Source organism: Pinus tabuliformis, chromosome 9 (assembly GCF_031772625.1).
Source record: "Pinus tabuliformis cultivar Carrire ecotype Pingquan chromosome 9, CPIR1, whole genome shotgun sequence".
NCBI classification, from domain to species: Eukaryota; Viridiplantae; Streptophyta; class Pinopsida; order Pinales; family Pinaceae; genus Pinus; species Pinus tabuliformis.
The window spans coordinates 1,547,236,335-1,547,261,745 of NC_142307.1; positions in this window are offsets into that span (position 1 = coordinate 1,547,236,335).

Here is a 25,411-nt window from a genome sequence, read left to right on the forward strand (position 1 = left end):
TGGTATTCTCTTATTTTCAGACTATGGGACAATATGTTGCTTCTCCTTGTGCAAGCATGAATGCAATTATCACCAAAAAGTCTTTCCATCTCTTCAAAGTGAGGAATGGCCTAAGTTTGCCTTTCAACATAGTCAGGTGCAATGTGAGGGTTGTCTGCAAGGTACCGATGGGAATATATAAGAGTTGAGGGATCTTTTGGTTCTGCCCTGATCATGAGTGGCTCATTTAGTTCCCTGGCCATAATCTTCTAAATCTTTACTCCCCTCTTTTCCTCATGGCTTAACCAAGAATCCATGGCCATGAGTTGCAGATCTCCTAATATAGTGTTTGGGTCCCATAGATTCATGTTAGGAAGCGCCAAGTTGTGTAAATAGATTTCTGCTAACTTGGCCTTATCTTCAGCTGAGCTACTGTCACACAATTATAGAAACTGATTGTAGTTCTGAAATGGAGTGGTGCCCCTTTGGGCCAATGTGTTAATTTCAAATTAGAACCATTGGTCTTTAAGATATAATGCATAGAATTTAGCAGGTTGCCTACACTATAAGGCTTCTACTACCCAACTGGCCATGCATGCCATTTGGGCTTCTTTCTCTTGCAACTACAGTTTTAAAACTTGTATTTCTTTTGCTGGCTGAGACTCCTGTTCTTGCAACAGTTTTGTTAGCATCTCCACATTAGCTTGTAGCTCTCCATCTTTCTACTATTTCTTGGTTGTTTCCTTGTCTGCTGGAGGTCCTTCTTGTTGTTGCTACCCTCCCAAAATGGACAGCCTATCTTCCTTATGGACTTCCTGTAGCTACAACTGCTTTTTCAGCAGCTCATTCTCCTCCTGTAGCTAGGCTATTTTGCAGCTTTCTATGTGCCTCACCATGGAAAATTCCCCCCTTAATTCTTTTAATTTATCCTCCTTGTGGCCTATGTCCTCAACTCCTTTAGATTTGGTGATTTGCATCCATGTGTGTGTTATGATCCTCTCTTTCTCTAATTCGAAAAATAATAGTACAACAAATTTCTGTGGGATGATTTTTCCACCGTCCAATAGATTGTAATATGAGCCCAAATTAGGCTGAGGGGTAGGTTTAGGTATTTCTTCAGCCTTGCTCTCCCCCTGTGACTGTTTAACTTCCTTCTCCTCCAATATCTCAGTCTCTTTTAACTTGGCTAGAGTTTCCTGTAGAGATTTTTCAACTTCCTATAGAACTGCCTTTGAGTCCATCAACTTAATTCTCTCTTTCCATGTGGAGGATTTTGAGCTTCCTCTTTCATAGGTGATAGATATCCTGGAAAGAGACTCTTCCTTCTTTTTAATGGGTGAGTCCTTAATGACAATTGGTTCCTTCAATGGTGGCTGAGGTTTGCGCACTTTGATCCTTGTGCTTTTTCTGGCTTTAAAGTACATGGAGGTCTACCTTTTTCTTTTTCCTTTTTGTTTTGTAGGTGTGCTTAATGTAGCAAGCATAGCTGCTGCTTCCCTTGCCAACATTTCAGGGGATTTCTCTCTCTCTTGTTATTTTCCTTCTCTTCCTGTAGAAATCTCTATGCCCCCTGTTTCTGCTTGTGTCCCTGATATCTTAGGTGTGTATCTTCTTTCTCTTGTTGTGTGCCTGCCTTGGCTGTGGCAGCCTTCTTTTGGGATTTCTTGGCCTTTTCTTTCCAATCTTTGTCCTTTTTCCCTTCTCTGTTTTTGCTGTTTTCTCCTTTTTTGTATTAGGCTCAGCGGTCTTGTCAAATTCCTCTTTTTCCTTCTGTTCTTCCTCTATTTTTCCCTCTACTTGAATGTCTTGTGCTCCCTCATCAATTTTCTTCTCAATTTCTTCAGTGTTCTCCCCCTCATCACTGCTGGATGGGCTAATGTTCGCAGCCAAAGTTCTGATGTTATCATCCCTGGACATATTTTTGAAGATTTCCCAAGCTATGGGGACAATATAGGTGTGTAAAGCATCTTCCACCAATAGTTTGATGAGTCCACTATGGGCTAACTGATCTGGGACTCCTGCATTTAGCTTTATACCACATTCAATTAAATACTGAAGGAGGAAATATGGGATGCTTAGTTTCATAGCTGGAGACAAGTCCATCCCATACCTCAATTCATGTAGCAACCTGAAATGATAACCATAAATGATGCTAAACCTCCCTTCACATGTGATATACTTCATTATTTGATAACTGACTTCACTCCAGAGAGGACGAAAGCTTGTCCTTCTGACCCTGTTTTTGTCTTCTACAGGATGCTCCTTAAGTAGAAAAAATGTTTTCTTAGCCACTTGTCCCAATGATTTCTCCTCTTTGCTCCAAGGGATCCCAAATGGTAAACTGGCAATTCTACTAATGAAATCATGGGTAAGTTCTAGGGTCAAATCCATAAAACTAACTGTGGGATGTGTCTTCGAATGTGGTCTTACGGACATCAAAAACTCTTCGGTCACCTCCTCATCATAACCCTGAATTCTATCAAAGAAGGATATCCAGTTTGCCCTGGTGAAAAGGTCCACCACCTGAGGGTACTCATACAATTTGCTAGAGTTTAAGAGTTCTTTCCTCATCAATCCTCCTGGCATGGTGTTGAGTTTGTGCTTTAACCAGAAAAGAAAATGCTCAGGTGGGGAGAAAAGAACAGTCAATCACTGAAACAGAGGATAGCTAAATTTGGTTTTTCCGAACCCAAGAAGGAATTTCCCGTGTGCCTCCTTTCAATACCAAATGGAAATAATTTCCCTATTTGAAACTACTATCACCTTGAATTTGACTGTCTGTTTATGAAAGAATTTTAATTTTTTTTACAGAACAAAGCATAAGGACATAGGTTCTTTTCTCAGCACATAGATAGATATGCAAATTCATTTTTTTCACACACACATAGGCTGGCCTCTACTGCTGCATGTATCTTCCTTACAGGAAAAATTGAAAAATGATGAGGAGACTTCGGATGCAGAGAAAGAAAGAAACTATGTAGAATTAGTGAAATATGCAGGCAGACTTTCACTTTTTTCAATGTGCAGGAAGACTTTTACTCTTGTTTTTCAATCTAATGGCATGTTCAATTCACCACCTTACATAAAAAAATCATGCACAGAGAAGTTTTCCCAAGCCTATCTCGTTTTGAGCTTGAAATTCGACGAAAATTCTGGGTTTTCTTTCTACAGAGTTGTTCTCTGCCTTTCTTGTAGAACCCTCCCTATAGAAGTCACTTGGCCCCTATAGAATGAAATTGTGCTTCCTGTAGAGTCTGATAGGTGGGAGATTTTCAAAAAATAGGTAGATATCTAGCAGAGGAAAACTGGTTAGCTTCTTTGGAAGTGGTAGATTCATACTCCAGTTGAGAACATCGTGAGTGCAGAATGAACAAAGGGTGGTGAATGTCTTAACTAAGCTGTTTTTTTATGTGCATGCGTGATTCGTGGTGAGGTGATGAGGTGGCCGGACCAAACCATTGATCCTACGTCATGGTCATAATGTTTCTACATGTCGTCTAACTGCCATCACCTCCCTTACTTCCATTATCCACTGCCACCACTACCAATCCGAAATATTTCTTCTTGAATCAATATTCCACAAGTGCTGGCTGCGTATCTGATCGGTTGACGGGGCTCGTTTGGATTCCATGAGGATGTGTAACTGATCGAGGGTGGCTAGTTAACTGGCCATCAATTCCATTCAATCTAAACCATTCCCATAGTCACCCAGCCTTGAAATATGATTCATGTAATTGAGGAATAGGTTTAGGCACTTACATGTGCAATCATGGCCGTGTTATGCACATTTTAGATTTTTGGAACCCATTTCTTCATTGTTGTTGCTGCTTGCACTCTGCATGCTCAGTATCGGGCTATTTTCAATGTTCACACGTTCAAACAAAGCTCCATGCATGTTTCATATGCTGTACTTTGCTGTCCCTGTCTCTGTAGTATGTTTTTTAGAGGGATCAACTGCTACAAGAATCCTGTAGGATTTCCTGTAGCTTCTTCTCCTTCTAAAATTCAAGCTAAAATGAGTAGGGCTACAACTACTGATGAGGGTCTCAGCTGACAAGGAATCACGGATGGAGAGTATCAAGTATGGTGAGTGAAAAAACTGTTGTTTTGATTTGTCATTAGAATTTTGTTTGTAGCATGAAAGAAACAGGATTTTTGTGTGTGACTGTGCAGGGACATAAAAAAGAGTGTAATGGAGGTGTACAAAGATGGAAAAGGGTGACATATGGTGAGGGACGGAGGTAGGGAGGTTCATAGGCCTCATGGATAGATTTGAAACCATCGGATCCTCTTCCGAGATCGATTTTGGCTTGTCTGTAGCTTCTATAGGATCCTCCTGTAGAAGATACAGAGCTTCCTGTAGGATGTGAAATTTCGGACCAAATGAGACCAGATATTAGGAAAGGGTAACGATGATGGAGGAATGGGTTGTGAAGGATGCATGCATCCTGATCATTTCCTCTGTCTTTGTCTTGCACGATCCTCCCAAAACTTATAATGACCTTCCTGCAACCTGCAATTTATTCAACAAAAATTAGGTTTATTTTTCTCTTTTTCTTTTTCTTTTTTCTCTCTCTTTTTTTTTGTCTGAGATAGTTGGGGCACCTCTAGGAGGTTTTCACCCTCACTATCTACCCTGGGCACCTCCAAGAGGTTTTCACCCAAGGATCTTTTATTCTTTTTCTTTTTTCTGTGTTTTTTTCTTCTTTTTTTTTGTTTTTTTTCATGGTGTAGGTGGAGTGGAGAGAGGGACCTACTCCATTACCAATACTAATTTTCCAAGAGTCTCAATGAAATCCTTCTTGGAAAGGGGCTTCCTGTAGATTTTCAATCTATGCCCATTGACGAGCATGGGGGTGGCTTCTTCATCAATGTTTCTTCATCAATGGTCTGAATAAGGACTCAACCATTTTCATTGCATGTTTCGACTATATATGGTCCCAGCCATCTTGTCCTCAGCTTGCCCTTGAAATCCTTGTATCTTGAATCATATAGCAACGCTCAATCCCCTGGATGAAATTGCTTTTCTTTGAGGTTCTGGTCAAGCCATATCTTTCTTTGAAGTTGGACTAGCTCTAAGTGGAGAAGGGCCTGCATTCTCTGTTCATCTAATCCATTTAGTTGAAGCAATCTTTCCTGTTGTGCATGGCCGAGATCTAGGTCTAGCTGAGCTGCCAACCTCAATGTGTTATATTCAAATTCTATGGATAGTAAAGCCTTCTTCCCATAGACCAGCTCATAGGGTGTGAAACCTGTTGTAGTTTTCCAAGTAGTGTTATAGGCCCAGGTGGCCTCAACCAAGTGATCTGCCTAATATTTTCTACTGTTGCTCACTACCTTAGTCAAAATCCCTTCCAAATCTCTGTTAGTAACTTCCACCTATCCATTTTCTTGTGGATAATAAGGGGTGGAAGTTCTGTGCTTAATCTTGTGATGATTGAGTAGGTCTTCAATCAGGTTAGAGGTAAACTGACTTCCTTGATCTGTGGCTAATTCTCTGGGGGAACCAAACTTGTAAAGATATTTTCCCTCAAAAACTCAGCTACCTTTTCTTATGTTGCGGCTTTGATTGCCTTTGTTTCCGCCCACTTTTTCAGGTAATCTGTGTGCACAATGATGTAGGACTTTTGTTTTGAAGGAGGGTTGATAGGACCCAAAACGTCCATGCCCCACTTCTCAAATGGCTCGAAAGTCACCTAAGGCTGCAAGGGCATCCCATACTTCGGAGTAGGTTTCCCCATTCTTTGACATCTGTCACATTGGCTGATGTATCTCCTGATATATTGATGAAGAGTGGGCCAATATTATCCTGCCTATAGAATTTTGAAGGCGGTTCTCTTTGTTGCAAAGTGGCCTCCACAGTGCCCATCATGACAGGTTAGGAGGATTTCAAAAACTTCCTCCTCCCTGATACACCACCTCAAAAATCTGATCTGGGCCAAGTTTAGAAAGATTGCCCCCAATCCAAGTGAATGGGGCACTTTTCCTCACGATCTTTCTCTTCTCTTTTGAAGATAGGTATGGTAGAAACTGTGCTGAAACCAAATAATTTTCTATATCAACAAACCATGGAGAGAGTACTGAAATAGCAAATAGGTGTTCATCTGTCATTTGATCATCCACCATCCCTTCTTCACCTGCAGGCAAATCTAGTCTAGATAGAAAATCAACAACAACATTTTCCTTCCCTGGCTTATCAACAATGGTCAAATCAAATTGCTGCAATAAAAGTAACCATCTAATGATATGAGCGTTTACATCAGGTTTGTTCATCAAATACCTAATTGCCTCATGATCAGTATGCACGAATGTTTGATAGCCAGTGATGTAGTGTCTGAACTTGTGTAAGGAATGGACTATAGCCAGGAGCTCTTTCTCAGTTACAATATAGTTTAACTCTACCTTGGACAGGTTTTTACTGACAAAAAATATGGCATATGGTAGCTTCTCTTCAACTTGTCCTAAGGCTGCTCCTATGGCTTTGTTCAAGGCAACTGTGTGAATGTGGAAAGGTAGGGCCCGGTTTGGACCTCTCAAGATTGGGGAAATTATTAGCTTACCTTTTAAGGCATCCAGAGCCTCTTGATAGTTGTTAGTCCATCTGAACTCAGCATATTTTCCCAAAATACCAAACAATGGAGAGGCTAGATTACTGAAATCTTTAATGAATCTTCTATAATATCCTGCTAATCCTAGAAAACTCTGAAAATCTCTTACTTTTTGAGGAGGTGGGACCCTTTGGATGATAGCAATCTTGTTGGGATCCACCTATAAACCTTGCTGAGAAATTGTATGACCTAGCACGGTCCCTTCAGTCATTAGGAATTCACATTTATCAGGACTGAGGGATAGGTTCATCTTAATACACTTCGCTAAAACTTTCCTCAGGTTAGTCAGAGCTTCTTGGAAGTTAGAACCATAAGGGGTAAAGTCATCCATATAGATTTCCATTAAATCATGAACCAGCTCAGCGAATATACTCAGTACTGCTCTTTGGAAAGTGGTAGAAGCATTGCACAACCCAAAGGGAAGGACCTGGTAGGAAAAGGTACCCCTTGGATAAGTGAAAGTTGTCTTATCTTGGTCTTCCAGGCTGATTTGGATCTGATTGTACCCACCAAACCCATCTAGGAAGGAAAATAATTTCTTCCCTGCCAGGCCATCTAACACTTGATCTATGAAAGGCAAAGGGAAATGGTCTTTCTTGGTGGCTTTGTTAAGTTCTCGATAATCTACACAGATTCTCCACTTCCCATTTTTCTTGGCACAGGCACCAAAGGGGAAACCCACTTGCTGTCAGAGATGGGGTAGATGAATCCTGCATCCAGCAAATTTTTTAGTTCTTCTTTGACAATGTCCTTAAGGGCTGGATTCATCCTCCTTTGAGGCTACCTAACTGGTTTACAATCCTCTTTAATGTAGATGTGATGGGTGCAGACTGAAGGGTGGACTCCTTTCATCTCCTTATAGCTCCAAGAAAAAGCATCCAAATGGTTGTTCAGTAAGCTACATAGCTCTTTCTACTGAGAGGTGGATAGGGATGAGTTGATCTTCAAGGTTCTTTCAGGGTTAAATTCCACATTCTTAACTTGGAGAGAGGTTGGATCAGCTGCACAAAGATCAACTAAAGCATTGGCTTGGGTTTCTTCCACCAACTCTTCTAATGGCAGCACACTGGGGAGTGGATTTTGAATCAAATTTTCAATAAGATCATCCTTGGTTTGAGGACCTCCGCAAGTGGCCTCCATTGTGCACAATGGGGTAGAGTAGACTTCATCCTCATCTTCCTCCTCCAACCAAAGAGGTAAGTCATGTTCTAGCAGAGTTAGGGCAGGAGGATATAGGACTAGCTGTTTGGACATATGCCCATTCTTGATGGTCATGCTCCCAGCTCGATAACTGATGTAAGCATCTACAATAGCTAGCCAAGGCCTTCCAAAGATGAGGGGATCCCCGGTAAGTTTTACCTTTGGCTGAAGGACCAAGAAGTCAACAGGGTACTCCCAGGAATCAATGGATACCATGACTTCTTCCACAATCCCCTCAAGAGTCACAGTGGAGTGGTCTGCCAACTGCAGTACTGTTGAGGTCTTTCTTATGGAACTCTGAAGGTTGAGTTTGAGCATAGTGTCCTTGGTCATTATGTTAATGGTAGCCCCTAGATCAATCAAAGTGTGGGGGATTATGGTGCCATTGATGTGGACATCGACTACAGGACTCCTAGGGTCTAGATATTTTGGATAGATTACCTGTCCCAGCATCAGGTCAAATAGTTGTCCTACGACATTGATAGTTGGAGCATCTCTCTTGTGCCTACATGTGTGCCTGAAACAATTATCTTTGATCAACTTATTGTAGATTGGTACATCTTTTATGGCCTGGAGAAGTGGTATTTTCACACATAACAGTTTAAGTTCTCCGGGAAGTTCAGTTTCTTCTGGGTTTGGTTGTGTGGTTCCAGTTAGTCTCTCAGGAAAGGGTGGAATGGCTTTGGGTTAAATTTCATGTTTCTCTTCCTCATCCTCCTTAGGAGGAGGTTGACTATCTGGGAGGACCTTCCCAGATCATAGGTTGATCTCCTGAATCTCCACAACATAGGTAGGGCATGTGGTTTCTCCAGTATATACCTGCTAGGCCTATCTGTTATTGAGGTTCGGGTTCAGTTGAGCAGGTATCTAGGGTTGTCTTGGAGGAGCAAGAGGTAATGGTTGTGGTTGAGCAGGTGGTGGAGGCAAAAGAGCAGGAGGAAAATTGTATTGGGGCCTCCACCCCTGATGAGGTGCATTCCACTAAGGTTGTGGTTGAGTGTGAGAATGAAACGAGTGAGCAGTTGGTTGAGTATGGTATTGAGGAGGATACAACCAAGGAGGGGGTGTGGACCAGGAAGGATGAGCAGGGGGACCCCAAGAAGGCATGGAAGTGGCTTGATTGGGGTTGTAATAAGTCTGGGATGTCCCTTGCATTCCCTGCTGGTAAGGTCTGGGTCCATGTGGCCTCCTTTGGTTCATGAATTAGAGTGGTTCAGTGTCTCCTTCAACCCCTTGGTACATAGCTTTAAATCTGGGCAAAGAAGGGCACTGATTTTTAGGATGGTCTTCTTCACAGAAAAAACACACTTCTACAGAGTGTAATGGACATTCGTTCCTAGGATTCTTTTTGGTGCACCTGGGATAGAAGATGGCCAAAGCCCTCTCGACTTCCTCTTGCTTCTTTTAGATTCGCAAGGTATCCATTTACATGGCAATGGTCTGTCACATCTCGCTTTTGAAATCTTCCATCTGATCTGCAAACTCATTTTTAAGGAATGAACTAGATAAGGGGGTATTGGCTAAGAGTTGACTTCCCCTACCTCTCTTTCTGGCTGCCCTATAATGGTTTCTAAATACAGTCTTTATGTCATCATAAGGTAGCTGGTAGATGTCACCTCCGGCCAACAAATGGAGGGTATCTATAAGGTCTTTAGGGACTCCTCTGAGCATAACCAACTTCAGAGGTTCAGGGTCAAGTGTGCACTTAGCCCTTTTATAACTGAGTTGAAGCCTCTCTTCATAGTCTTCTAAAGATTCATCACTTCCCATGGTCATTCGAAAGATTTCTTCCTTTGTATCCTTTGACCTACAGTAGTCCCGGTATTTGTTGTTAAAGGCTTGCTACATTTGAGCCCATGTTGTGATACTGTTTCTAGGTAGCCCCATGAACCAGCGTAGTGCTGCATCCTTGAGGGTAGAGGGAAAGAGTTTCAACTCTTGCTTGTCTTCTGCACAGTCATAAGTTCGACAAAGGACAACAAACTCAAACAATAAGGTATCAGGGTCTTCAGTAGTCAATCCATGGAAGTGAGGTAAGGCTGAGGGACTGATGTTTTTCATTTTACGTTCTACTTTCTCCCCATTTCCTTTATCGTTTCTATTTTCAACCATGGTCACAAGAGGAATGGTTTCTTGCTCTTCTTCTGTTATAGGATCCTCGTATATCTCAAGAGGTTCACCTATAGGTTCTTTAGGATCACTACCACCAAAGAAGAGAGAAGAGTGACTCAGTGATGTGGTGGGGGTGTTGAGTAGGAATTTTCCTTAATTGTCTCTGTTCCTATGAGGCATGAAATGAAATCTCTTTTTTTGGGCGATTTTTTTTGTTTTTTTTCTCTTCTTGTACCTGCAAAAACTGAAATAGATTGAACTACAATTAACTAAAATCTATCTTTCGAAAATGAAAATGTAGAATTGAAATGAAAGTAGGAAGGGACTAATCTATTTTGCTGAAATGAAATTGCAGAATTGAAATAAAAGCAGGAAATGACTAATCTAACTTGTTGAAATGAAATTGTGGAATTGAAATGAAAGTAGGAAAGGACTAATCTAACTTGCTGAAATGAAATTGCAGAATTGAAATGAAAGCAGGAAATGGTCTAATCTACTTTTGCAGAACTGAAATGAAACAACTACTATACTCTTGCTGAAATAAACTACTTAGTAGAAGGTTGCAGTAGAAAATAGAAGAAAAGAAGTAATCAAAAAATACTCTAACACTTCCTGGAAATGGCGCCAAAAAGATGGTGAGCTCCAGTATTGCAGTAATGATGCTGCAACTCCTGGGACTCCCTACTTTACATTTATCAACCCGATAGTTTGTAACAAACTTGGAAGCGATGGTGCTATATGCACAAGTACTAGCTCTTACTGCAGGCTGTCACTTGATCAGTTGGCACAAGTTCATTAGGAGCTTAAGCCAACTTCGATGAGTTCTTAGAATAAACTTTTAACTATGATGGATGAAAGCTAACTCAAAAGACGCTAGTCTACTTGTAGAAAGAATATGAAAGATGAAAGGAAATGCAAACCTTAGCAAACCCTAGTTTTAATGACTAACCCTACTTGTGCAAGAAAAGAGATGTAAAAATTATGAAATGGATGCCATGGATTATTTCAGAGGTAAAATACATGTTTTAAGCTACTTCTGAATGAAAATACGGAAAAATCATCTTTTTGTATTTCTGAGCAATTTTATGCAGAATTATTATGCATGTGTTTTAACTCTTTTTGACTATGTAGAGGTTTATTGGTGAAAGGAAATGGAGTGGGGATTTACAGGAGGTTGGGAAGGTGTGGAGAGGACCTAAGGTGTCCCTAGAACCCTTGTAAAGATTTCCACCATGCTCAGATCTCGAGAAATCATTCATGTTGTCTTCTACAGGAGGCTGCAGGGGATCTACAGGAAATTCTACAGGAAGTTCTACAGGAACAGGCCGAAAGTGGTTTTTAGAGGATTGATGGTGGAAAAACGGTGGGAAAGTGGAAATGAAGGGTGGATAAGGGTTTTAATAGGTTTAGGACCTGGTAAATGAAGCTCAAGTGTGATGAAGATGGTTGGATTTGTTCAAGGATGATGAAAGCAATGTTGCACAAAAATGTAGAAATTAGGACAAGTTGGGAAAGTGTGGCGAATGAAGGAAAGAAATCTTGAGTGAGGGACTGGATTAGGTTGTATGATGGAGGAAGGGTAGGTACGAATTTCTTATAGGTGCTCTACACACTACTTTCCAAAACTTATCCAAACAGAGATTTATCTATTTTTACCTAATCTGCCCTAAAAACCAGAAATATGATGAACAAAAGTTTATAGACAGAAAATAATGCAAGAAAACTATGGAAACTGAGCAAGAACAGATATAAACATGAAAACACAACTGATATCAACTTTTCCAACTCAAAATGTAACACTAGCGATTGCATTGGAAGGAAAAAACAATGTTTTTGTGGGCAAAAAGTGTACCATGGTCTCAATTCATGATCCCAAGTGTTATCACTTAAGAATTCTAATGCCAAAATTTCTCATACCAGCTTGATGATAAAGGTCAGTGTTAGTCTAAGTTTGTTTTCATTTTTCCTTAGAGTCTGAGTCTTAGGAGGTCTTAAGTCAAACATGCATTCTCATCTATCACTGGTCACCCTCATTCATCACCAATCTCATAGCCATGTGTCAGTTTGATTTAAAAATCATTATGTACCACACAACTTTTTTTTTTAGGTGATTGCGTAGCGCATGTAACCATTTTGAAGTATTTTCGTAGCACATTAATCCTTTTAGCAATTTCGCAGCGCAAAGGTTCATTAGGTGATTACGCAACGCAAAAGTCCTTTAGGTGTTTTCGCAGCGCGATAGGTTTTAGGTGATTTCGCAGCGCATTATTCAAAATTTACACTGACCACGCTGCGAAATCAGAGATTCGTGCATTCCACAGCGAATCTTTCCCAATTGTCAAATCTGTCAAGTTAACCTATGGCTATGTCATTCATTTTCAGTTTATGCACTCCATACATCATCTCCAACCGCTTATCTCCATCATTGCAATCACTAGGTACATTGGTACACACGAAATACAAGTTCCAAGAAAGGCCAAGTATGCTTGGTCTTAATGATGATTGTAGGCTTTGCATGAGAAACAAATCTACTAGATTTCATTTGAAAACATCATCATCAAGCGAGGCAGCTATCAAGCGAGGCAGCCATTCAAGCGAGGCAGAGTTGGGAGTTTGAGCAGCGCTAGCATTTCCAGCCTACAGGTCACTGAATCTTCATGGAGGGATCGGCAGAAAGGAAAGACCATAGATCAGGCAAATGTCTGAGAAACAAGCCTGAAGGATTGGATATAACCTTGAAGAACAGAAAGTTCGAACAGGAATTTAAACGAGCTGGATGTTGGAATTTTTGCAAGAAGCTCCAGGGAGGACATGCACAAGTGACTAAGGAATTTGCACTAAAATTCACAGGACTAAACTCAAAGATTGGCATGTTGGAATTGTAGGTCTCACCAGACATGATATCCACAGTTACATAAATACCAAGACAGCAAGAAAATTGGTTCAAGAATTTCAAATTTGACATGAATCCATGCAAAGAATTTCTAAAACAGGAGTTCATTAACTCAGATTTGAGCAAGTCTGTTCCTAGAAGTTATGTTAAAGAATCATACACTCAATTGCTTACTTTTATACAGAAGTATCTGACCTATGAAGGGAGATATAGAAAAGTGTATTCATACCATTTTAAACTGTTGTTGCATTTCACAGGGAAAACATCTATTGATCTACCTTTCTACTTGTTCCACAGCTTAAATAAAATGTTTGATAAGGTACAACTGAGAAAGGAAGCCTGTGAGACTTCACTATTCCACCATGGCTTGGTTAAGTTAATGGTTCTACATGAACTCTAGAGGGTAGGCAGAGACTGGGACACATTCATATTCATGTCCAATTTCAAGAGCAAGACCGGTCTCAGCCCTCTAGCAGCAAAAGAACCTTCAACAACAACTAGTCCTCAAACAGAAACAAGAGCCAAGAGGGTTTCAAAGTTAAAAGCAAGGAAACAAGTTGGAGAGTCTACCAAGCCACTGACCATTCAGGATACACCCCAGCAGTCAATTAAAGAAAAAACTCAGGTCAAAGAAACTACACATGAATCAAGCACAGGTGGAGGAGTTCAAAGAAGAAGAACTAGGAGCCAGGTGACCAAAGAAAAAGGTAAGTCAGTAGCTATTGAAGAAAGTCCTGTTTCAAAGGGAGATTTAAATGACTTATTGCAAGCCATTGACATTGAAGAGTCCCCACTAGTTCAAGCTGATTTGATCGAGTCAGGTAAAGAGAAGGCTAAGAAAGTTAAAGCCTCGAAGAAACTCAAATTTGATGAGCAAGTTGAACAATTTGTTTTCAAGCCCAGGAGACCAATAACGAGGAAGTTCAAACAAGTACAGGAGGTAACGCCAAGGGCAGATGAAACAGGGGAGGAAACACGGCCTCATGAAAGAAAGGATAAAGGCAAAACAGTTGCCACTCAAGAAGAAGGTAATGTGGAAGACTTGAAAAAGAAATTAGGATTGGCCAACCTTGAAATTGCTAGACTAAAGAAGGCTGCTAGGAAATTTGTAGTTAAGGAGGCTTATTTCAACCAGATGGAAGCTCGGTGGGAGGACCAAACTTTCCAAATTCCTGAAGTGGTTGATTTTAGTGTTCAATTTCGTAGCTGGACTACTCCTGCAATAAAGGAATCTCAATTTATTAGAAAAGTCAATACAAACCTCAGGTCTGGGATCAAAGTAATGAAGAAACAAATTGAAGACTACAAGATACAGCCGAGCCAGCTACAAGAATCTCCATAAAGAAATCTCACTACAAGTAAGGCTATGTTTCAAAGTTTTGATGATTTTTATTGGTATAATCCTTCTTGAAGAATTAAACATTCCCATTCAGTTTTGAAAGGTTTTGGAGCTGTTGAAAGAATGTTTTAATAGCAAAGTGCTTAAATAGTAAAGTTTGGGTTGAAACTGTGATTTTTGAAACAACTCAGCAGTTTCGTAGCGCGCTACGAAACTGCTGAAGCAACACAGTCTAATTTCAATTAACTGGTTTTGAATATGAGCAAGAATTTTGAAAGGGGAATGTAAACAAGGTATTCAAGGCATCAGCTGAAGCTATTAAGATTCAATCAGGTCAAGACAGGTGGAGATGATATGTATTCGAATCCAACTTTAGATTTTTGTCATAAAGTGAGCATATTTACCACACTTCAGGATATGTAAAACAGTTTGCAAGAATTTTGGCTTTCACGCATGAAAACAGTGGACAACACATCAAGGACGTGGCAGTCTGCTCCATTTTGGGTAATTAAAAGATAAAATATATACTTCATTGGATCCAAACATTTTGAGGCAAACTAAAGACCGGTACACAGGGGTAGTTTCCTATGTTTCAGGGCATTGGAAAACATGTGACATTGAAGACCAACATGGAGCCTTGAAGATCCATCACAGCCAAAATTAGAAGGGAACCAGATGTCAAAGAACGAGGATGATTGTAGACCAAGGCTGTTATGGAATTAGAGTCCTACTTGATTTAGATATCTAGAAGGTCTAGTGGAAGTTTGTTACATTTAATAAGCAGTTCCAAGTTAAACAGGTGTCATTAGAAGTAGTTCTCGAGTTCCCCTAATGTTTAAGGAGGAATCTCAGTCAGGTAGAAGAACTCTATAAATAGGAGAAAGAAAAATGCACAAAGGGTTGGAAGTTTATGTAAAAAATCCCTGTTGTGAAGCTTATGTAAAGACTCTATTCTTTTGGTAATACAGTAATGGTTTTTGCTGCTCAAGAATCATAGTGACTTCAATGTATGAATTCCTCTTGTTGTCTTTCATGTTGTTTACAGTTTGATGAGTACTTGATTACTTGGAAATCACATGTTGTGTTCTAATTTCTTTCATGTACTCATATACTGTCCCTTTTGTGTCTGTTGTACTTTATATATATTGAAGTCTGAATGCCTTGATTTCATTACAAAGCCAATTCACTGTTGATGCTAAATGACATATGACTCCATGAACCCAATGGATGCTTGTTAATTTAGATTTTACCAGCCTCATTCCTATTTATTTCATAAAAGATTTAGCTATCTCAATCACAATCACAAATCTTAAACCCTTTGAGAGAGCCCTCTCAGGCTAAGGAGGTTAAGCCTTAGCTAAAAGATTGGTCTGAAACAGTTACTTGAAGTCTTCCTGGTCTGCAGACTTCCAGGGTCTGATTTTGAGATAACACCAAGGAGGGAGAAATGAGATCAAGGACTGCTTGGTAGCCTTTTTGTGGATCTTTTTTGTAACCAAACTATCAAATCAACCTAAAGCATGAACAACTATCTTAATCATCAAAACAACATAAGTAATAAAGCAAGATTTTAACCTAAATAATAGAAATTATTATATGAATGCAAGAAAAACAAATAAAATAACACAAAGGTGGTACTGGGCCCTTGGGTTGGGCCCAACCCCAAGGGCTACAACCTCCTAAAAAGGATCAGAGCTGGTGCAAAGCTGGATTCATCTTCATTGATCAACAAATAATAGTTACATCCCAAAAATTGTCTACAAGAAGAAGCTCGAAAATGTGCTGATAAATGGCTGCACTAAAGTGCAAAAATAGACTAACAAATGACTAAAATAACTAAGGCTTGAAGCCTTCCTACTTATGTAAATGAGGACTCCCAACAGTCCTCCTTAACTTTAGGAGCTTGGCTGCCCAAAACTGCAGTTAATCAACCACTTCATTAGACCTACTCGGCTGCCCCTCGAAATCATCTTTGGTGGGCTGCACAACTCTGAGTTGATGGTGGAGAACTCGAGGAAGGGGTCGTTTAGTGCAGGAGACACCCCTCCTACAAATCCTCAGCCTTGTTTCTTTGTATTTGGCTGCCAATCTGCTCATAAATGCCTGATCTTGGTCCAAAAATGTCCAAAAATCTGCAATAAGCACGTATTAGACCTTGTGGTAAAGTGACTATTCCCATTCACACAATTAACATAAATATATTTAAAAGCATGCATAAAACTATGGAAAATGGTGGATTAAATGAGATTAATAGGAAAAATGAGCCCATATAGTTACCCATTTCCGGGGCTCATCAGTTACTAATCGATTTTACCTAGCATTTGTTGTTGTTTCCTCTATTTTCATCCATAAAAAAAAGATAAACATGTGAAGAAAAATACAATTAGGCTATTTACGAGGAGAAAACATACCTTTTTCTCGGCCCGACATACTCCCCTGCTTACCTTATTGCATATCCTCATGCAATCAGATGGTTAAGGTGTAGTTTAGTTAAGGAATGGGAAGGATATACTTCCTCCTTATACAACTTGAAACCATTTTTCTTTTTGAGCATTGTAAAAGCCTGGTTCACTTGTTGGCATGACAAGTTATAATCATTGTGGTACCCATCTAGAGGATACCAGATAATTGGACTTATATATTGGCACCCTATCCACTTAGGGCCCATGCTCAAGACCATGTTGTTGTATTTATGTAAGTGAGTGTAGATAGCTTTGAAATTCCTGAATCCAAATGGCTCTCTGTTCTTGATATTGTTGTTGGAGGCTTCCCATCTCTATCTGGATGAAAATAAAGCTTCTTCTTTGATTTCCTAGAAGTACGCCTTCCCTACATGTATGATGTTTGTGTCTAGCAGTCCTAATTTCTCACAACACTCATTCGTTTCATGAATTGTTTGTGCTAGACAGAGAGGTGCAGGGTTTTTCTAGTTTCTCCCCTAACCCATAAGTCTATGCCATATTCTCACTTCCTAAAAGTATTATGGGCTTTATCCCATTTGATTTGGTTAGTGGCAAAGGAAGGAAAGGCTTGGAATTGGATATCCCCTATGAAGGGGCCATGATTGCTATCTAAGTCATCCTCTAGGAAGAAATTATGCATGTACAATTCACACAGGAGGCATTGTACCTATTCATTATGTTCTTTGAAACACTTGACGAAGTCTGGGGTAGTCTTAATTTCCACTGACTTGCCATCTTTAATAACTTTGACCTTCAATAAGAGATACCTTTCTAGTAAGAATAGTGCATAGTTGGTGGCAGGAGCTTGGCATGACAAGGCATCTAAATAAAGAGAGCAAACAGTCTCCAATTTCTCTTTAGCTTTTTGCAACTTGACCTGTGCTTTTTTTACTTTCTTATGTTCATCATTGGAATTAGCAAAAGTCATCCTCTATGACCATGAGTGCCTAAAATTTCTTCTGTAATTATTGGTTTAATTGAGGGGCACTACTTCCTCTTTATGCCGAGTCAATTCCTGCCGAGTCTTGAATAGTTCATTCTGCAATTTCCTAATGATCGCTTCCCTTACTAGGGAAATGTAGGCAGTCGTCTCCTCTATCCGGATCTCATCGTCCTGTGTTTCCATTGGGTCAATCTGAATAGCAGCCTCGGCTGCTTCTCAAATCATGCAACAATCATCTTAGGTGTTTTCTTCAGTATTAGTTTGAACAGAAGCATCAATAGTAGGGAAGTCCGTCTAGGTTTCCTGTGGGCAAACACAAGGATCTTCTATCTGCATTTCACTATCTTCCAAAAGACATGGCTATGTTTCGGTTTCTTTTGGATAAACCAAAAGCATATCAGTTTGGATTTCAACATCTTCCCTAGAACAATGTTCAGTTTGGGTCCCTGTGGTCTCCAATTCTTCTTTCAATTTCCTGACCCTGAGGGCTTCCTTCAACCATTGTTTTAGCTGCTTAATTGTTTTCTTTTTCTTCCTATAGTTTTTAAGCATCTTCCTGAGTCTTTTCTTGTATGTTTTCTTTATTGTGAGGCTTCTGACCAGTGGTGGCATGACTGTATTTACTTCAGGTTCATGTTCAAGTGAAATTGTGTCAACATCAAGATGGGGTTCTAATGGGACCACGTCTCCTGATGGATTTTCACCTTCCAGATATCTATCTTCATGAGCTTCCCTCTCAGGATAACTCAATGGGATGGTGTCTCTTGAGCAATTGTCATTTTTAGGGTCTTCTTCAAGATGGGCCTCATCCTCTGGGGACTTCATAAAAATGGTGCTCCTTGGTTGATTTTCACCTTCCAGGGTTTCTTCTGTAGGTTTTTCCTTACGTGGGGGGTCCATTGGACCAATAGCTTCTCCATGATTTATCTCCCTAATGGTTTCCTCTGGATGCACTTCTACTTCAAGGGGCTTCTCCATAGAAGGAATGGGTTCTCTCTGTTCTTCCAAATTATGAGTAAACGACAGGGTTTCATCATGAACGGGACTGTTAGCAGGGGAAAACTAGTTGGGGGAATAATTTTTCCCTTCAGAATTCTCGGATTTCTTCCTTCCTTCATCGAATATCCCCATATTTTCCAATACTTGGGTAACCTCTTCCTCATAGTCTTACAGAGAGTGATGTTGTGGACTTGGAGGGGGTATGCGAGATAGCCCTGCCTCATTGATTTGAATTGGGGTGTGTTGTTGCGACTTTATCCTCACAAAGTGTCTTTGCTTTGTTGGGCCCGAGGCCAAAGAGGGATTCTTCCTTTTTTGTGTCCTTTCCGGACCGCTCACTCTTGGCCCTTGTTATTTAGTTGCTAGGTTTTCTATAGGTGGGGCCAAAGTAGGATTTAGAAGGTTACCCAGGTTAGCTGCTACTAGGCTAGTCCATGAATGATGATTAATTTTATCAGCTGATGACTGTATGTGAGTCCTTTTCCTTTCTAACCCAATGAGCAATGCCATGCAATAGAGAATTTAAATTAAATGGAAAGTTAACTATAATTTTCTGTTTCAAAATAGCTAACAGTTTAAGTTGGCGAGGTTTTACCATGTCCTATTGTCCATCTCACGTGATGTACCTCTACACAATGGCGTCCAATTCCTACCATGGTTGTCTCAAAGGTGTAGGGTGAACCCCTTTTTCTTTTTGCACCAATTGCTCGTCCTGGTCCTAAAATACTGTGACTGCTTCCTACAGAAGAACGTGTCTGTCTATCCACCTTGTTCCTTTTGCTGGAAGTCCAATGACTTCAACTATGACTGCTTCAGAGATTGTTATGTCCCTGCCATTCACCATGGTCTGCTCATTATATAAATTCTGCAGAAATTCAAGTGTCATCTCCTCATGAAATCCCTATTTGGTCAAATATTGTAGCCAACCAGCACGATCAAGAATCGCACAAGCCTAGTCTGATACCCTGAGCACTATGGGTTCATTTTGAATGGCTTTTCCTCCCATGGGTGCTATTTTTCTGTGGCTGGTTCACTAGCATGCACTTCTCTCACACTTTCAAAGTTTGGAACAACAACAGATAATGTTAAAGCTATTGACAGGAAAAAGATGTTGTTTTGAGAATTAATATCATATACAATTAAGTCATTTGTCTTGTCAACAATATTTAGCATAGGATCATAATCAATTCTCTTGCTATCCATAATGGCTACCTTCTTTCCTCCAATCAGAAATGGCTTTCCTCCAATCAGAAATGGTTTGATAATTATTACACACACGCAATCATCATGCAGTCCTTCAACTAGAAATCAGTATAATAATCATCACACAACTATCCATAAATTGTCACACGTGTTGTTCATACATAGACCATCCCCCCTCCAATCAAAAAAGGGCGTCCATGCCTGCCAAGCATGGGAAAAAAGGAGAAGGTGTCGGTAAATCATAAATGCAGGAAACCAATCAATAAAAGCAACGTAATATATGACAATGACAATCAAAGTAGTACACGTCAAAAGATTTGAAATGCTCGTAAAATAAAACAGATATTTATACCATTATGTCAATAGATTTTTACCTTAGGTGGAAAAGTGGCAAACGCATGACCAATGATCAATATTAATGATTGGCAGTAAAGTGATTGGAAAAATATGATATAATGGATATAAGATATAAGTTAACATGCATGTTTCCTTTTAGGAATGTTGTTCAAATGGGAAATTTTCCTTTAGAAACAAATCCATAGGTGGTAATAGAATAGAGAGCATTTGGAAATGTCACATAGTACTCCAATACCACAAGTAGAGCCACTGCTACCAGCAAGTGTTCATAGCCTCGACAGGGTTGCCTTTTAACCCCACAAATGAGCCAGAGTCCTCCTTTTAGTATTTAGATGATTCTCTCTCTTTATTTACTATAAAAAGATGACTATGCTGGCATGGTAACTAGGTAATCATAGTGCCATTCACTAGGATATAACAAAGTGATAAGGTTGGCTCATGATGGGACCCCGTGTCCTTCTCACAGTTTTAATTATCAAGAAGGTCATTACCTTGGTGTGGTGGCCATAATGGAATGCCACTTGTTACATCCTTATGATCATGGTAGGTTGGCTCGTTTTGAGACCTCCTATCCTCTTTAAGACAATGTTTGTTGCATCTCCACATTTTTATAATTTCATATTTTCATATTTTGATGCTTTTATTGTAAAAGGAGGGAGCCTCATTTACTCCTTAAGGGTCAGGGATGGTGTAATAATTAACAAAAAAATGCCAATAAAAGTTATGATTTTACCCTCATATCATCATATCAAAGGGATTTATCCATTTGAAAGTGTAAAAGATAAACCAGCATTGTATTAGAATCATTTTATGATGTGTCCAAAGGGAAGATATTCAATCAATCATTATAGAGATGCACCATGTCAGCTTTTGAATAAAGATAACCATCAAAAGGTTTCATAGGTCATAATGGTTTTAGCATTACTGTTTTTATTTATATTAGGCATAGATCCAACTAGATGGTTTTATTCAAAACAAAGAAGAGAAAGGAAATGGCAAAAAGAATGACCGGTGATAAAACAACATAAATAAATCACAGTTATTCTGTCTACCAATTGAACAATAAGCACACAAAAAGAAAAATCAGGGTTGCTCAATCGATTGAACAGTAGTCGTTCAATCGATTGAACATAAAAACATGAAAAGAGTGTTGTTCAATTGATTGAACAACAATTGTTCAATCGATTGAACAACAAAATACAAAAAAAGCGATGTTCAATTGATTGAACGACAATCGTTAAAACGATTGAACCACAAAATACACACAAAAAGATAAGTGTTGTTCAATTGATTAAACAACAATCGTTCAATTGATTGAACAACAAAACCCATGGAAACAAATAAGTTTTGTTCAATGGATTGAACAACAATCATTCAATCGATTGAACAACAAAACACATAAAGTGTTGTTTAATTGATTGAACAACAATCATTCAAACGATTGAACAATGAAACACAAAAAGTGTTGTTCAATTGATTGAACAACAATCATTCATTCGATTGAATAGCAAAACATGCCAAAGTAAGTGTTGTTCAATTGATTGAACAACAAAACACACAAGGTGTTATTCAATTGTTTGAACAAAAATCGTTCAAAAGATTTAACAACAAAACACAAAAAGTATTGTTCAGTTGATTGAACAACAATCATTTAATTGATTAAACAACAAAGCACACACAAAGATAAGTTTTGTTCAAGTGATTGAACAAAAATGCACACACAAAAATAAGTGTTGTTCAATTGATTTGAGCAACAATAAACACACAAAATAAGTGTTGTTCAAATGATTGAATAGAAATCGTTCAATCGATTAAACATCAATACACATACAAAAATAAGTGTTGTTCAATTCATTGAACAACAATCATTCAACCGATTGAACATAAATATAGACACAAAAATAAATGTCATTCAATTGATTGAACAACACTACTAAACACACCCACAGAGAAGAGGAATCCTCATATTTACATGGTGATGCCTACCTAGATTGCAATCAATCATAAAAGAATATATACATTGTTTATAGCTAAAGAAAGATACAATTTCATGAAAGCAAAGCTGTCGGGTCATTACTCCCTTCAACTAAAATTTGCATAGCGGGGTCATCATGTACCTGTTGACAAAAATACTCCTTGGAGAGTGGTCTGTGATAAAGACACACCTGATGCCCATTCAACTTGAAAGAATGGCCAGACCCATTAATGGTAGTCAAAGTGAGAGTACCAATGTTATGTACTTCTTGAATTTCATAAGTGTTATAGACATTTTTGTGCCTTACAGCATGAAGCATGAAATGTCGATAATCTGAGGGATCCAAAGTCCCTAAACATGTTGTTCCTACCCCTAGAGAAACAAGGTCAGCAAACCACAGCACTGAAAATCAGTTCTCCACCTGAAAACACTCAAAAACAAGCTATTTCTGGATCATGTTAGCTGCTCCACTGAGCATCTGCGCTGAATGTCAACTGCTCCACTCTGTACCTGCACTGAATGTCAAAAGCAATGAAGGCTACCTTCGCTGGGCGAGATTGGCCAAGTGGCACAGTCATTCTGCAAGGTGTCAAATGCCCAGGAAGCTTCCAAAATGACACTTGGATCAGGGAATTCGCCTTGTGATGAGTAAGAGGATCTAGATCTCCAAGTGGAAGCAAGAAACTCCAAGTGGACTCAAGAACTGAAGTATAACTGAAGTGGGAGAGGACACTAGTCAGCTTCATGCCAGCCTCAAGCTGACTCATCCTTTCTCCAAATCTCCTATATATAGAGCTCTCTCATGAGGTCTAAGGAGGCTGGGAATTTTGTGCAAGTAAGGAAGTGTTGTTGGTTTGAGTATAGAACTATTGGGTGATTGCTTTGAAGGAGGTGAAGAGGAGATTTCTTTCTGCTGGGAGGTGTTGCTGGATTGGGCCTATTATGGTTGTAACACTCTCAGAACTTTACTTCTTCTATTAATAAAGTATTTGAGGTTCTTCTATATGCATGTATCTCTATGGTGGATTGATGCTTGTATATTTGATTTATTCTAATCCTTGAATCAGTTATGGATGTATGCTTCTTGTAGTTTCCTTTCTTTGTGCTTTCACAGGATCTTTGTGTAGCTGGGCCGGTGAAAGAGCAAGGAGCTAGGAGCAAGCAGCAAAGAGGGAAGATTGGATCAACCATTAGCGGAAGATAACGGTTAGTGGATCCCTTTTCTCTTCTCTCTCTCATCTCATAAAGAAGTAATCTTGAATAGCTTTGCTTTGATTGTTGCTGAGGTACTATCACCCTTAGAGTGGGATAGGGTCATTCCGTATTGGATACTTTTCCCAACAACAAATTGGCGACTCCGCTGGGGATCGTATCTTGTTGGTTTTTTGTGTTTTTGCTATTCATTTCATAAACAAAGGGAGTACTGAATCGAACTGTGTTTGAATCATTCAAATGCAAAGTAGAGGGCAGCTACTCTAGCTCAGTTTTTGGGCAAGTTTATGATTTGAAGAGCTGATCCACAAGGACTCTAATAAGCTCTTAGTGATAGCTTTTCATCCTCCTTGTCATCCCTTAGTGTGTCCTTGACTGATAGCTTCTGATTTGAGCAAAAACTGTGAATTTTTGAGCAATCTGTGACCCGGAAACCACCAGAAACAAAAGTTTCGTTCTTCAGTGTAGGCTGTACAAAGGCTGTTTGCATTTCAGCGTAGTTCCCGAAGGGGCTACCTGCGCTGAAGGTCAAACAGGCAGTGTTCCACCTGCGCTGGACCAGTCTCGCCTTGTGCTGCTGGGGTTTCCTGCTGTTTCTTGCCCTGTTTTCACTCTTGTTTTTGTTGTTTGTTACCAGTTAGTGTGCCTATCTGAAACCAACTTTCCTTGTCACTATTCCGCCTCAGTTGTATAAAGAAACTGTGTTTTTTCTTTGTGTATTTCTTGTACATTTACAGTTTCCCATAACGAAAGTGAACTAGTCTTGCTGTGACCTCTTAGATCTAGACCTGTGATAAAGTGTCGTTTTGATCTTAAGAGTTAGTTTGTTTGCTGTTCATAGCTGATTGAGCTTTTACTTTCGTCATATGGTTTGAATTTATATATTTCTAGTGTCGAAACAAGTAAATCTTAAGGTGTCTTTTGATTTTGGACAAGCTTGTTTGCTTTCACTTGAAATTGAATTCAAAATTATACAACAGCTTTCTTTTTGCATTACACCAACATTAAGAAAGAGAAAAGAAATACTTGCATTGTGCATGTGCATTATGACAGTTTGCATGTTGATTTAGGAAAAATTGCATTAGTGTGTGCTCTATGATCTGTGTGAAAAGGTGTTATCTTTCTTTTCCCTCAGTAGTTAAGGTTTTCAAAGTTGAAAGATTGAAAAGCTTGCTTATCATCTTAGACTGCATTTAGGAGTGTTATCATACATCTCGTGGTGATCCATAAAGGCAAACTGCTAAACAAGATCAACCTTAAAATAAATTGAATTTACATAACAACGCATTGAAACATAACGCAAACACATAGAGGTCTAAGCTAGAGACGTGTTCCGGCGTCGTTAAACGTGATATCTTAGCGTTGAGTGGTTGGGTGATTCCTCCACGGTGAAGCGATAAGTATCAATACGGACTTGTGCTCCCACGTACCGTCGCGTATATATTGGGAGACCCCTATAGGTATAAAGCCTTTATCCAATAGGAAACCGTGTCGGCCGCCCTACTGATCGCAATGCAGTGAACACAGCATTCACGAAGATCGACCACTCGTACCGTAAAACGTATTCTGTGGTTTTGCGAAAAGTTTGGCACACCCTCTGCCTAGAACTCCAGAGCAGTTTCTTTTGGCCTTTTTCAAACTCTATAACTGAAAAAGTCCATCCGAGCATTTGTCACTTCGGGCTCGTTAAAACATCGAAGGAGACTAGAGTCATCTTTAGCTTTTTCTCGACTCTTAAAAAGTGAAAAAGCAAGTTGTGTCTAAGCGTCGTTATAAAATTTATTTTAAACGGAACATAATCACCTCCTATTCCTGCGTTGATCTTAGGTTGAGAACATGGAACGCCCCAACCAAGGAATTCCACATGATGGAAATCCTAGTCCTTTCTCCTCTTGGGGAGAAGTTGGTGCGCCCCACATGGCCACATTGTCGCTTCCAGGACTGACAATTGGCCTGCCTATTTGGCTATTCTCAACTAATGTAGTTCAGACCACCATGGTTCCTAAGCAGTCGAGTCAACAGTTAGACCAGTCTAGAGCTGCCCACCAGCCTTCAACTTCCTATAACTCTTCTTCCAATCCTTCATCCTCGCAAGGTGGGGCTGGCAAAAGCCAAGCTCCCATGGAGAA